This window comes from Bombina bombina, chromosome 3 (assembly GCF_027579735.1).
Source record: "Bombina bombina isolate aBomBom1 chromosome 3, aBomBom1.pri, whole genome shotgun sequence".
NCBI classification, from domain to species: Eukaryota; Metazoa; Chordata; class Amphibia; order Anura; family Bombinatoridae; genus Bombina; species Bombina bombina.
The window spans coordinates 1,288,000,295-1,288,013,843 of NC_069501.1; the positions used below are offsets into that span (position 1 = coordinate 1,288,000,295).

A 13,549-nucleotide genomic window follows, 5' to 3' on the forward strand; every position below is an offset into this window, starting at 1 on the left:
ATATTAATTGAGATATCTTTGTGTAATCCTTGCACCATTGATTCAGCATACAGAGCTGAAGAGGTCGCATGTGAAAACGAGCAAAGGGGATCGCGTCCGATGCAGCAGTCATAAGACCTAGAATTTCCATGCATAAGGCTACCGAAGGGAATGATTGTGATTGAAGGTTTCGACAAGCCGAAATCAATTTTAGACGTCTCTTGTCTGTTAAAGACAGAGTCATGGACACTGAATCTATCTGGAAACCCAGGAAGGTTACCCTTGTCTGAGGAATCAATGAACTTTTTGGTGAATTGATCCTCCAACCATGATCTTGAAGAAACAACACAAGTCGATTCGTATGAGATTCTGCTAAATGTAAAGACTGAGCAAGTACCAAGATATCGTCCAAATAAGGAAATACCACAATACCCTGTTCTCTGATTACAGACAGAAGGGCACCGAGAACCTTTGTAAAAATTCTTGGAGCTGTAGCTAGGCCAAACGGCAGAGCCACAAACTGGTAATGCTTGTCCAAAAAAGCGAATCTCAGGAACTGATAATGATCTGGATGAATCGGAATATGCAGATATGCATCCTGTAAATCTATTGTGGACATATAATGCCCTTGCTGAACAAAAGGCAAGATAGTCCTTACAGTTACCATTTTGAATGTTGGTATCCTTACATAACGATTCAATATTTTTAGATCCAGAACTGGTCTGAAGGAATTCTCCTTCTTTGGTACAATGAAGAGATTTGAATAAAACCCCATCCCCTGTTCCAGAACTGGAACTGGCATAATTACTCCAGCCAACTCTAGATCTGAAACACAATTCAGAAATGCTTGAGCTTTCACTGGATTTACTGGGACACGGGAAAGAAAAAATCTCTTTGCAGGAGGTCTCATCTTGAAACCAATTCTGTACCCTTCTGAAACAATGTTCTGAATCCAAAGATTGTGAACAGAATTGATCCAAATTTCTTTGAAAAAACGTAACCTGCCCCCTACCAGCTGAGCTGGAATGAGGGCCGCACCTTCATGTGGACTTAGAAGCAGGCTTTGACTTTCTAGAAGGCTTGGATTTATTCCAGACTGGAGATGGTTTCCAAACTGAAACTGCTCCTGAGGATGAAGGATCAGGCTTTTGTTCTTTGTTGAAACGAAAGGAACGAAAACGATTATTAGCCCTGTTTTTACCCTTAGATTTTTTATCCTGTGGTAAAAAAGTTCCTTTCCCACCAGTAACAGTTGAGATAATAGAATCCAACTGAGAACCAAATAATTTGTTACCCTGGAAAGAAATGGAAAGTAGAGTTGATTTAGAAGCCATATCAGCATTCCAAGTTTTAAGCCATAAAGCTCTTCTAGCTAGAATAGCTAGAGACATAAACCTGACATCAACTCTGATAATATCAAAGATGGCATCACAGATAAAATTATTAGCATGCTGAAGAAGAATAATAATATTATGAGAATCATGATCTGTTACTTGTTGCGCTAAAGTCTCCAACCAAAAAGTTGAAGCTGCAGCAACATCAGCCAATGATATAGCAGGTCTAAGAAGATTACCTGAACACAGATAAGCTTTTCTTAGAAAGGATTCAATTTTCCTATCTAAAGGATCTTTAAACGAAGTACCATCCGACGTAGGAATAGTAGTACGTTTAGCAAGGGTAGAAATAGCCCCATCGACTTTAGGGATTTTGTCCCAAAATTCTAATCTGTCAGACGGCACAGGATATAATTGCTTAAAACGTTTAGAAGGAGTAAATGAATTACCCAATTTATCCCATTCTCTGGAAATTACTTCAGAAATAGCATTAGGAACAGGAAAAACTTCTGGAATAACCACAGGAGATTTAAAGACCTTATCTAAACGTTTAGAATTAGTATCAAGAGGACCAGAATCCTCAATTTCTAAAGCAATTAGTACTTCTTTAAGTAAAGAACGAATAAATTCCATTTTAAATAAATATGAAGATTTATCAGCATCAATCTCTGAGACAGAATCCTCTGAACCAGAAGAGTCATCAGAATCAGAATGATGATGTTAATTTAAAAATTCATCTGTAGAGAGAGAAGTTTTAAAAAAAAATTATGTTTACTAGAAGGAGAAATAACAGACATAGCCTTCTTGATAGATTCAGAAACAAAATCTCTTATATTATCAGGAACATTCTGCACCTTAGATGTTGAAGGAACTGCAACAGGCAATGGTACTTTACTAAAGGAAATATTATCTGCTTTAACAAGTTTGTCATGACAATTAATACAAACAACAGCCGGAGGAATAGCTACCAAAAGTTTACATCAGATACACTTAGCTTTGGTAGTTCCAGCACTAGACAGCGATTTTCCTGAAGTATCTTCTGACTCAGATGCAACGTGAGACATCTTGCAATATGTAAGAGAAAAAACAACATATAAAGCAAAATTGATCAAATTCCTTAAATGACAGTTTCAGGAATGGGAAAAAATGCCAATAAACAAGCTTCTAGTAACCAGAAGCAAAGAAAAAATGAGACTGAAATAATGTGGAGACAAAAGCGACGCCCATATTTTTTGGCGCCAAATAAGACGCCCACATTATTTGGCGCCTAAATGCTTTTTGGCGCCAAAAATGACGCCACATCCGGAACGCCGACATTTTTGGCGCAAAAGGACGTCAAAAAATGACGCAACTTCCGGCGACACGTATGACGCCGGAAACAGAAAAGATTTTTTGCGCCAAAAAAGTCAGCGCCAAGAATGACGCAATAAAATGAAGCATTTTCAGCCCCCGCGAGCCTAACAGCCCACAGGGAAAAAAAAAAGTCAAATTTTAAGGTAAGAAAAAAGATTGATTCAAATGCATTATCCCAAATATGAAACTGACTGTCTGAAAATAAGGAATGTTGAACATCCTGAGTCAAGGCAAATAAATGTTTGAATACATATATTTAGAACTTTATAAATAAAGTGCCCAACCATAGCTTAGAGTGTCACAGAAAATAAGATTTACTTACCCCAGGACACTCATCTACATGTTTGTAGAAAGCCAAACCAGTACTGAAACGAAAATCAGCAGAGGTAATGGTATATATAAGAGTATATCGTCGATCTGAAAAGGGAGGTAAGAGATGAATCTCTACGACCGATAACAGAGAACCTATGAAATAGACCCCGTAGAAGGAGATCACTGCATTCAAATAGGCAATACTCTCCTCACATCCCTCTGACATTCACTGCACGCTGAGAGGAAAACCGGGCTCCAACTTGCTGCGGAGCGCATATCAACGTAGAATCTAGCACAAACTTACTTCACCACCTCCATAGGAGGCAAAGTTTGTAAAACTGAATTGTGGGTGTGGTGAGGGGTGTATTTATAGGCATTTTGAGGTTTGGGAAACTTTGCCCCTCCTGGTAGGAATGTATATCCCATACGTCACTAGCTCATGGACTCTTGCTAATTACATGAAAGAAAAAGAAAATTAAGCACTTACCTCATATGGCTGCCTGACAGCCAAGGCAGTTCACCAGGTTTGAGGGGTCCGATCCCCCACATGGACCTGTGACTATAAATTCCTCAGGTTTTCATGGTTAGGGCAGCAATAATATGGGAGGCGCAGTGAGAATTATGTCCCACAAGTTCTTATTGCTCTAAAGCCACCAAAAGCTCTACTGAAGAGACTGATATGGACTACGGCTACACCCCAGAACAAAGCAGCACAATCTTGCACTGCTTTAAAAATAATAAACTCTTGATTGAAGAATCTTTTCTAACATCTCATTTTACCACATCCTATCACTAACGTAGGCAAAGAGAATGACTGGGGTGGGAGGGAAGGGAGGAGCTAATTATCCCATCAGTAATTAAGATTATCAGTGGACTCATCGTGTCTTAAAAAAGAAATATATATTATACTGTGATTAAGGAAATGCTTATACACTCTAGAGTTATAGCATTATATTGCTTATGCAGATAGGTTTATATTTTATGCATTTGCAGTAATGTACTTGATGTATATACTCACTTTTGGTATTTTACTAATATGAGAATCTGTATATGCTTTTTGTAAACAGCAAAAAATATATATAGTGTTAATGGGTCCTGTTTGCCTCCTCCTAGTGGCAGGAAGGGAGTAATGGATCATGGACTCTTATCACCTATATGCAAGAAGCACTAATTATTCTGAAATGAAAACCTATTTATACAAAAATGAAAGCAACTTTAAGGTACAGTGCACTGAAAACAGCGTCATTTGATTTGTATTAAGCAAAATATTCCTGTTTTATGCCGGTTTCCCCCTCTGTACTTTACGCTCCATTGTAAACTTTTACCTCAGCTCTGATTATTTGTAGGGAAGACGTCTCACCACTCGCAGGAACCGCCCCTTTTTATACAATTCCACAAGGGCTGACCCTGCGAGTGTTGGCGTGGAAAACCACGTCCTGACCATTTTTTTTGGGAATCAGGGTCATATTGAGGAAAGAGGTGGTGAAGAAAAAGGGAGAGACAGAAAGAAAAGGCTGACGAGAGAGACATAAGCAGGTAAAAGGCGAGAGATATAGAGAAATGTGCGAGAGTGTCAGGCATGAGGAGAGACTGACAAGCTGTGACATCATGAGGAAGCAACTCACAAAAGCGACACCTCACCTTGACTGAGTGATTATGGAAGTCTGTGACCACAATCTCATTCTTGTTATTGACAGCCACAAAGTGCGGACCTGAGGGAACATAAGATGGTCAGTAATACGGCAGATACACACCGGATGTACATTCCTGCATCTCGCTCTGCATCATCCCCCCAAACATAAACCACATGTGACGTCAGCTGTCCCACTGCACATGCACCAACTGACTGACAAACAAACCCACCTGACTGATGTATGTGTCCCACTGCACATGCACCAACTGACTGACAAACAAACCCACCTGACTGATGTATGTGTCCCACTGCACATGCACCAACTGACTGACAAACAAACCCACCTGACTGATGAGTGTGTCCCACTGCACATGCACCAACTGACTGACAAACAAACCCACCTAACTGATGTATGTGTCCCACTGCACATGCACCAACTGACTGACAAACAAACCCAACTGACTGATGTATGTGTCCCACTGCACATGCGCCAACTGAATGACAAACAAACCCACCTGACTGATGTGTGTCCCACTGCACATGCGCCAACTGAATGACAAACAAACCCACCTGACTGATGTATGTGTCCCACTGCACATGTGCCAACTGACTAACAAACCCACCTGACTGATGAGTGTGTCCCACTGCACATGCACCAACTGACTGACAAACAAGCCCACCTGACAGATGTCTGTGTCCCACTGCACATGCGCCAACTGACTGACAAACAAACCCACCTGACTGATGAGTGTGTCCCACTGCACATGCACCAACTGAATGACAAACAAACCCACCTGACTGATGTATGTGTCCCACTGCACATGCGCCAACTGACTGACAAACAAACCCACCTGACTGATGAGTGTGTCCCACTGCACATGCACCAACTGACTGACAAACAAACCCACCTGACTGATGTATGTGTCCCACTGCACATGCACCAACTGACTGACAAACAAACCCAACTGACTGATGTATGTGTCCCACTGCACATGCGCCAACTGAATGACAAACAAACCCACCTGACTGATGTGTATCCCACTGCACATGCGCCAACTGAATGACAAACAAACCCACCTGACTGATGTATGTGTCCCACTGCACATGTGCCAACTGACTGACAAACAAACCCACCTGACTGATGAGTGTGTCCCACTGCACATGCGCCAACTGACTGACAAACAAGCCCACCTGACAGATGTCTGTGTCCCACTGCACATGCGCCAACTGACTGACAAACAAACCCACCTGACTGATGAGTGTGTCCCACTGCCCATGCACCAGCTGACTGACAAACAAACCCACCTGACTGATGAGTGTGTACCACTGCACATGCGCAAACTGAATGACAAACAAACCCACCTGACTGATGTATGTGTCCCACTGCACATGCGCCAACTGACTGAAAAACAAACCCACCTGACTGATGAGTGTGTACCACTGCACATGCGCCAACTGAATGACAAACAAACCCACCTGACTGATGTATGTGTCCCACTGCACATGCGCCAACTGACAGACAAACAAACCCACCTGACTGATGTATGTGTCCCACTGCACATGCTCCAACTGACTGACACACAAGCCCACCTGACTGATGTATGTGTCCCACTGCACATGCGCCAACTGACTGACAAACAAACCCACCTGACTGATGAGTGTGTCCCACTGCACATGCACCAACTGACTGACAAACAAGCCCACCTGACTGATGTGTGTCCCACTGCACATGCGCCAACTGAATGACAAACAAACCCACCTGACTGATGAGTGTGTCCCACTGCACATGCACCAACTGACTGACAAACAAAACCACCTGACTTATGTATGTGTCACACTGCACATGCTCCAACTGACTGACAAACAAACCCACCTGACTGATGAGTGTGTACCATTGCACATGCACCAACTGACTGACAAACAAACCCACCTGACTGATGAGTGTGTCCCACTGCACATGCACTGACTGACAAAAACACCCACCTGACTGATGTATGTGTCCCACTGCACATGCGCCAACTGACTGACAAACAAGTCCACCTAACTGATGTATATGTCCAACTGCACATGCGCCAACTGACTGACAAACAAGCCCACCTGACTGATGTATGTGTCCCACTGCACATGCGCCAACTGACTGACAAACAAACCCACCTGACTGATGTATGTGTCCCACTGCACATGCGCCAACTGACAGACAAACAAACCCACCTGACTGATGTATGTGTCCCACTGCACATGCTCCAACTGACTGACACACAAGCCCACCTGACTGATGTATGTGTCCCACTGCACATGCGCCAACTGACTGACAAACAATCCCACCTGACTGATGAGTGTGTCCCACTGCACATGCACCAACTGACTGACAAACAAGCCCACCTGACTGATGAGTGTCCCACTGCACATGCACCAACTGACTGACAAACAAACCCACCTGACTGTGTGTGTCCCACTGCACATGTGCCAACTGACTGACAAACAAGTCCACCTAACTGATGTATGTGTCCCACTGCACATGCGCCAACTGACTGACTGATGAGTGTGTCCCACTGCACATGCGCCAACTGAAAGACAAACAAAACCACCTAACTGATGTATGTGTCCCAATGAACATGCGCCAACTGACTGACAAACAAACCCACCTGACTGATGAGTGTGTCCCACTGCACATGTGCCAACTGACTGACAAACAAGCCCACCTGACTGATGAGTGTGTCCCACTGCACATGCACCAACTGACTGACAAACAAACCCACCTGACTGATGTGTGTCCCCCACTGCACATGCGCCAACTGATTGACAAACAAGCAAGCCCACCTGACTGATGTGTGTGTCCCACTGCCCATGCGCCAGCTGACTGACAAACAAACCCACCTGACTGATGAGTGTGTACCACTGCACATGCGCAAACTGAATGAAAAAAAAACCCCCACCTGACTGATGTATGTGTCCCACTGCACATGCGCCAACTGACTGACAAACAAACCCACCTGACTGATGTATGTGTCCCACTGCACATGCGCCAACTGACTGAAAAACAAACCCACCTGACTGATGAGTGTGTACCACTGCACATGCGCCAACTGAATGAAAAACAAACCCACCTGACTGATGTATGTGTCCCACTGCACATGCGCCAACTGACTGACAAACAAACCCACCTGACTGATGAGTGTGTCCCACTGCACATGCACCAAATGACTGACAAACAAACCCACCTGACTGATGAGTGTGTACCACTGCACATGCGCCAATTGAATGACAAACAAACCCACCTGACTGATGTATGTGTCCCACTGCACATGCGCCAACTGAATGACAAACAAACCCACCTGACTGATGTGTGTCCCACTGCACATGCGCCAACTGAATGACAAACAAACCCACCTGACTGATGAGTGTGTCCCACTGCACATGCACCAACTGACTGACAAACAAAACCACCTGACTTATGTATGTGTCACACTGCACATGCTCCAACTGACTGACAAACAAACCCACCTGACTGATGAGTGTGTCCCACTGCACATGCACCAACTGACTGACAAACAAAACCACCTGACTTATGTATGTGTCCCACTGCACATGCACCAACTGACTGACAAAAACACCCACCTGACTGATGTATGTGTCCCACTGCACATGCGCCAACTGACTGACAAACAAGTCCACCTAACTGATGTATATGTCCAACTGCACATGCGCCAACTGACTGACAAACAAGCCCATCTGACTGATGTATGTGTCCCACTGCACATGCGCCAACTGACTGACAAACAAACACACCTGACTGATGTATGTGTCCCACTGCACATGCGCCAACTGACTGACAAACAAGCCGACCTAACTCATGTATGTGTCCCACTGCACATTTGCCAACTGACAGACAAACAAACCCACCTGACTGATGTATGTGTCCCACTGCACATGCTCCAACTGACTGACACACAAGCCCACCTGACTGATGTATGTGTCCCACTGCACATGCGCCAACTGACTGACAAACAAACCCACCTGACTGATGAGTGTGTCCCACTGCACATGCACCAACTGACTGACAAACAAGCCCACCTGACTGATGAGTGTCCCACTGCACATGCGCCAACTGAATGACAAACAAACCCACCTGACTGTGTGTGTCCCACTGCACATGTGCCAATTGACTGACAAACAAGTCCACCTAACTGATGTATGTGTCCCACTGCACATGCGCCAACTGACTGACAAACAAGCCCACCTGACTGATGTATGTGTCCCACTGCACATGCGCCAACTGACTGACAAACAAACACACCTGACTGATGTATGTGTCCCACTGCACATGCGCCAACTGACTGACAAACAAGCCCACCTGACTGATGTATGTGTCCCACTGCACATGCGCCAACTGACTGACAAACAAACACACCTGACTGATGAGTGTGTCCCACTGCACATGCGCCAACTGAAAGACAAACAAAACCACCTAACTGATGTATGTGTCCCAATGAACATGCGCCAACTGACTGACAAACAAACCCACCTGACTGATGAGTGTGTCCCACTGCACATGTGCCAACTGACTGACAAACAAGCCCACCTGACTGATGAGTGTGTCCCACTGCACATGCACCAACTGACTGACAAACAAACCCACCTGACTGATGTGTGTCCCCCACTGCACATGCGCCAACTGATTGACAAACAAGCAAGCCCACCTGACTGATGTGTGTCCCCCACTGCACATGCACCAACTGACTGACAAACAAACACACCTGACTGATGTATGTGTCCCACTGCACATGCGCCAACTGACTGACAAACAAGCCCACCTGACTGATGTGTTTGTGTCCCACTGCACATGCGCCAACTGACTGACAAACAAACCCACCTGACTGATGAGTGTGTCCCACTGCACATGCGCCAACTGACTGATGAGTGTGTCCCACTGCACATGCGCCAACTGACTGATGAGTGTGTCCCACTGCACATGCGCCAACTGACTGACAAACAAACCCATCTGACTGATGTGTGTGTCCCACTGCATATGCGCCAACTGACTGACAAACAAACCCACCTGACTGATGTATGTGTCCCACTGCACATGCGCCAACTGACTGACAAACAAGCCCACCTGACTGATGTGTTTGTGTCCCCCTGCACATGCGCTAACTGACTGACAAACAAGCCCATCTGACTGATGTGTGTGTCCCACTGCACATGCGCCAACTGACTGACAAACAAGCCCACCTGACTGATGTGTGTGTCCCACTGCACATGCGCCGACTGACAAACAAACAAACCCACCTGACTGATGAGTGTGTTCCACTGCACATGCGCCAACTGACAAACAAACAAGCCCACCTGACTGATCTGTGTTCCACTGCACATGCGCCAACTGACTGACAAACAAACCCACCTGACTGATGTATGTGTCCCACTGCACATGCGCCAACTGACTGACAAACAAACCCACCTGACTGATGTATGTGTCCCACTGCACATGCGCCAACTGAATGACAAACAAACCCACCTGACTGATGTGTGTCCCACTGCACATGCGCCAACTGAATGACAAACAAACCCACCTGACTGATGAGTGTGTCCCACTGCACATGCGCCAACTGACTGACAAACAAACCCACCTGACTGATGAGTGTGTCCCACTGCACATGCACCAACTGACTGACAAACAAACCCACCTGACTGATGAGTGTGTCCCACTGCACATGCACCAACTGACTGACAAAAAAAAACACCTGACTGATGTATGTGTCCCACTGCACATGCGCCAACTGACTGACAAACCCACCTGACTGATGAGCGTGTACCACTGCACATGCGCCAACTGAATGACAAACAAACCCACCTGACTAATGTATGTGTCCCACTGCACATGCACCAACTGACTGACAAACAAGCCCACCTGACTGATGTCTGTGTCCCACTGCACATGCGCCAACTGACTGACAAACAAGCCCACCTGACTGATGTATGTGTGTCCCACTATACATGCGCCAACTGACTGACAAACAAACCCACCTGACTGATGAGTGTGTCCCACTGCACATACACCAACTGACTGACAAACAAGCCAACCTGACTGGTGTGTCCCACTGCACATGCGCCAACTGACTGACAAACAAACCCACCTGACTGATGAGTGTGTCCCACTGCACATGCGCCAACTGACTGACAAACAAGCCCACCTGACTGGTGTGTGTGTGTGTCCCACTGCACATGCGCTAACTGAATGACAAACAAGCCCATCTGACTGATGAGTGTCCCACTGCACATGCGCCAACTGACTGACAAACAAACCCACCTGACTGTGTGTGTCCCACTGCACATGTGCCAACTGACTGACAAACAAGTCCACCTAACTGATGTATGTGTCCCACTGCACATGCGCCAACTGACTGACTGATGAGTGTGTCCCACTGCACATGCGCCAACTGAAAGACAAACAAACCCACCTAACTGATGTATGTGTCCCACTGAACATGCGCCAACTGACTGACAAACAAACCCACCTGACTGATGAGTGTGTCCCACTGCACATGCGCCAACTGACTGACAAACAAGCCCACCTGACTGATGTGTGTCCCACTGCACATGCACCAACTGACTGACAAACCCACCTGACTGATGTGTGTCCCCCACTGCACATGCGCCAACTGACTGACAAACAAGCAAGCCCACCTGACTGATGTGTGTGTCCCACTGCACATGCGCCAACTGACTGACAAACAAACCCACCTGACTGATGTATGTGTCCCACTGCACATGCGCCAACTGACTGACAAACAAGCCCACCTGACTGATGTGTTTGCGTCCCACTGCACATGCGCCAACTGACTGACAAACAAGCCCACCTGACTGATGTGTGTGTCCCACTGCACATGCGCCAACTGACTGACAAACAAGCCCACCTGACTGATGTGTGTATCCCACTGCACAAGCGCCGACTGACAAACAAACCCACCTGACTGATGAGTGTGTCCCACTGCACATGCGCCAACTGACAAACAAACAAGCCCACCTGACTGATGTGTGTTCCACTGCACATGCGCCAACTGACTGACTAACAAACCCACCTGACTGATGTGTGTGTCCCACTGCACATGTGCCAACTGACTGACAAACAAGCCTACCTGACTGATGTGTGTGTCCCACTGCACATGCGCCAACTGACTGACAAACAAGCCCACCTGACTGATGTGTGTGTCCCACTGCACATGCGCCAACTGACTGACAAACAAACAAACAAGCCGACCTGACTGATGTGTGTGTATCCCACTGCACATGCGCCAACTGACTGACAAACAAGCCCACCTGACTGATGTGTGTTTGTCCCACTGCACATGCGCCAACTGACTAACAAACAAACCCACCTGACTGATGTATGTGTCCCACTGCACATGCGCCAACTGACTGACAAACAAGCAAGCCCACCTGACTGATCTGTGTGTCCCACTGCACATGTGTCAACGGACTGACAAAAAAGCAAGCACACCTGACTGATGTGTGTGTCCCACTGCACATGCGCCAACTGACTGACAAACAAACAAGCCCACCTGACTGATGTGTGTGTGTCCCACTGCACATGTGCCAACTGACTGACAAACAAGCCCACCTGACTGATGAGTGTGTCCCATGTAATAACGGAGACTTGTGTATATCTCAGACTAAACCCCAAACGCACTTATGCTTCACCTTACATGGATTAAACCCTCAATGACCTTATAGCCCTCAGACCTGAGAAAGTGCCTGAGCTCATGGTGCGTACAAGAGAGGTAAATGCTGCTCTCTTAGCAAACCAATAACCTGATAGTTCTGAGAGACAGTAACTCTTAAATCTAGAGAATGAATCCTACTTTAATATACACTAATAAATGCTTGGCATAAGCATAAGGCTATCCTACGTATTAACTAAATGCCTGGGATAAGCATAAGGCTATCCTACATACTAATTAATGCCTGGGATAAGCATAAGGCTATCCTACATACTAATTAATGCCTGGGATAAGCATAAGGCTATCCTACATAATAACTAATGCCTGGGATAAACATAAGGCTATCCTACATACTAACTAATGCCTGGGATAAACATAAGGCTATCCTACGTATTAACTAAATGCCTGGGATAAGCATAAGGCTATCCTACATACTAATTAATGCCTGGGATAAGCATAAGGCTATCCTACGTACTAATTAATGCCTGGGATAAGCATAAGGCTATCCTACATACTAATTAATGCCTGGGAAAAAGGAAAATTATACTTACCTGATAAATTTGTTTCTTTTACGATATGACGAGTCCACTGATTTTATCCTTATTTGTGGGATTACGCCTCCTGTTCAGCAGGAAGTGACAAAGAGCACCACAGCAGAGCTGTATATATAGCTCCTCCCTTCCCTCCCCCTCCAGTCATTCGACCGAAGTTAGGAAGAGAAAGGAAATGCCAAAGGTGCAGAGGTGACTGAAGTTTAACAAAAATAAATACCTGTCTTAGAAATGACAGGGTGGGCCGTGGACTCGTCATATCGTAAAAGAAACAAATTTATCAGGTAAGCATAATTTTTTTTTTCTTTTACAAGATATGACAAGTCCACGGATTTCATCCTTACTTGTGGGAAACAATACCAAAGCTATAGAACACGGATGAAAGGGAGGGACAAGACAGGAACCTAAACGGAAGGCACCACTGCTTGAAGAACCTTTCTCCCAAAACCAGCCTCAGAAGAAGCAAAAGTATTTGTAAAATTTGGAAAAAGTATGAAGAGACGACCAAGTTGCAGCCTTGCAAATTTGTTCAAAAGAAGCATTGTTTTTAAATGCCCATGAGGAAGCCACAGCCCTAGTAGAATGAGACGTAATTCTTTCAGGAGGCTGCTGTCCAGCAGTCTCATATGCCAGACGGATGATACTCTTCAGCCAAAAAGAAAGAGAGGT

General features: G+C 45.6%; 1 long non-coding RNA gene across 1 annotated transcript in view; it reads right to left on the reverse strand.

The window, feature by feature from the left end:
* Window positions 1-4,705, reverse strand: part of LOC128654749 (uncharacterized) — a 62,612-nt gene extending 57,907 nt beyond the window's left edge. The window contains exon 1 of the long non-coding RNA XR_008401484.1: window positions 4,620-4,705. This is a non-coding gene — a long non-coding RNA (uncharacterized LOC128654749). The remainder of the gene's footprint in view (window positions 1-4,619) is intronic.
* Between the last annotated feature and the right edge of the window lie 8,844 nt (window positions 4,706-13,549).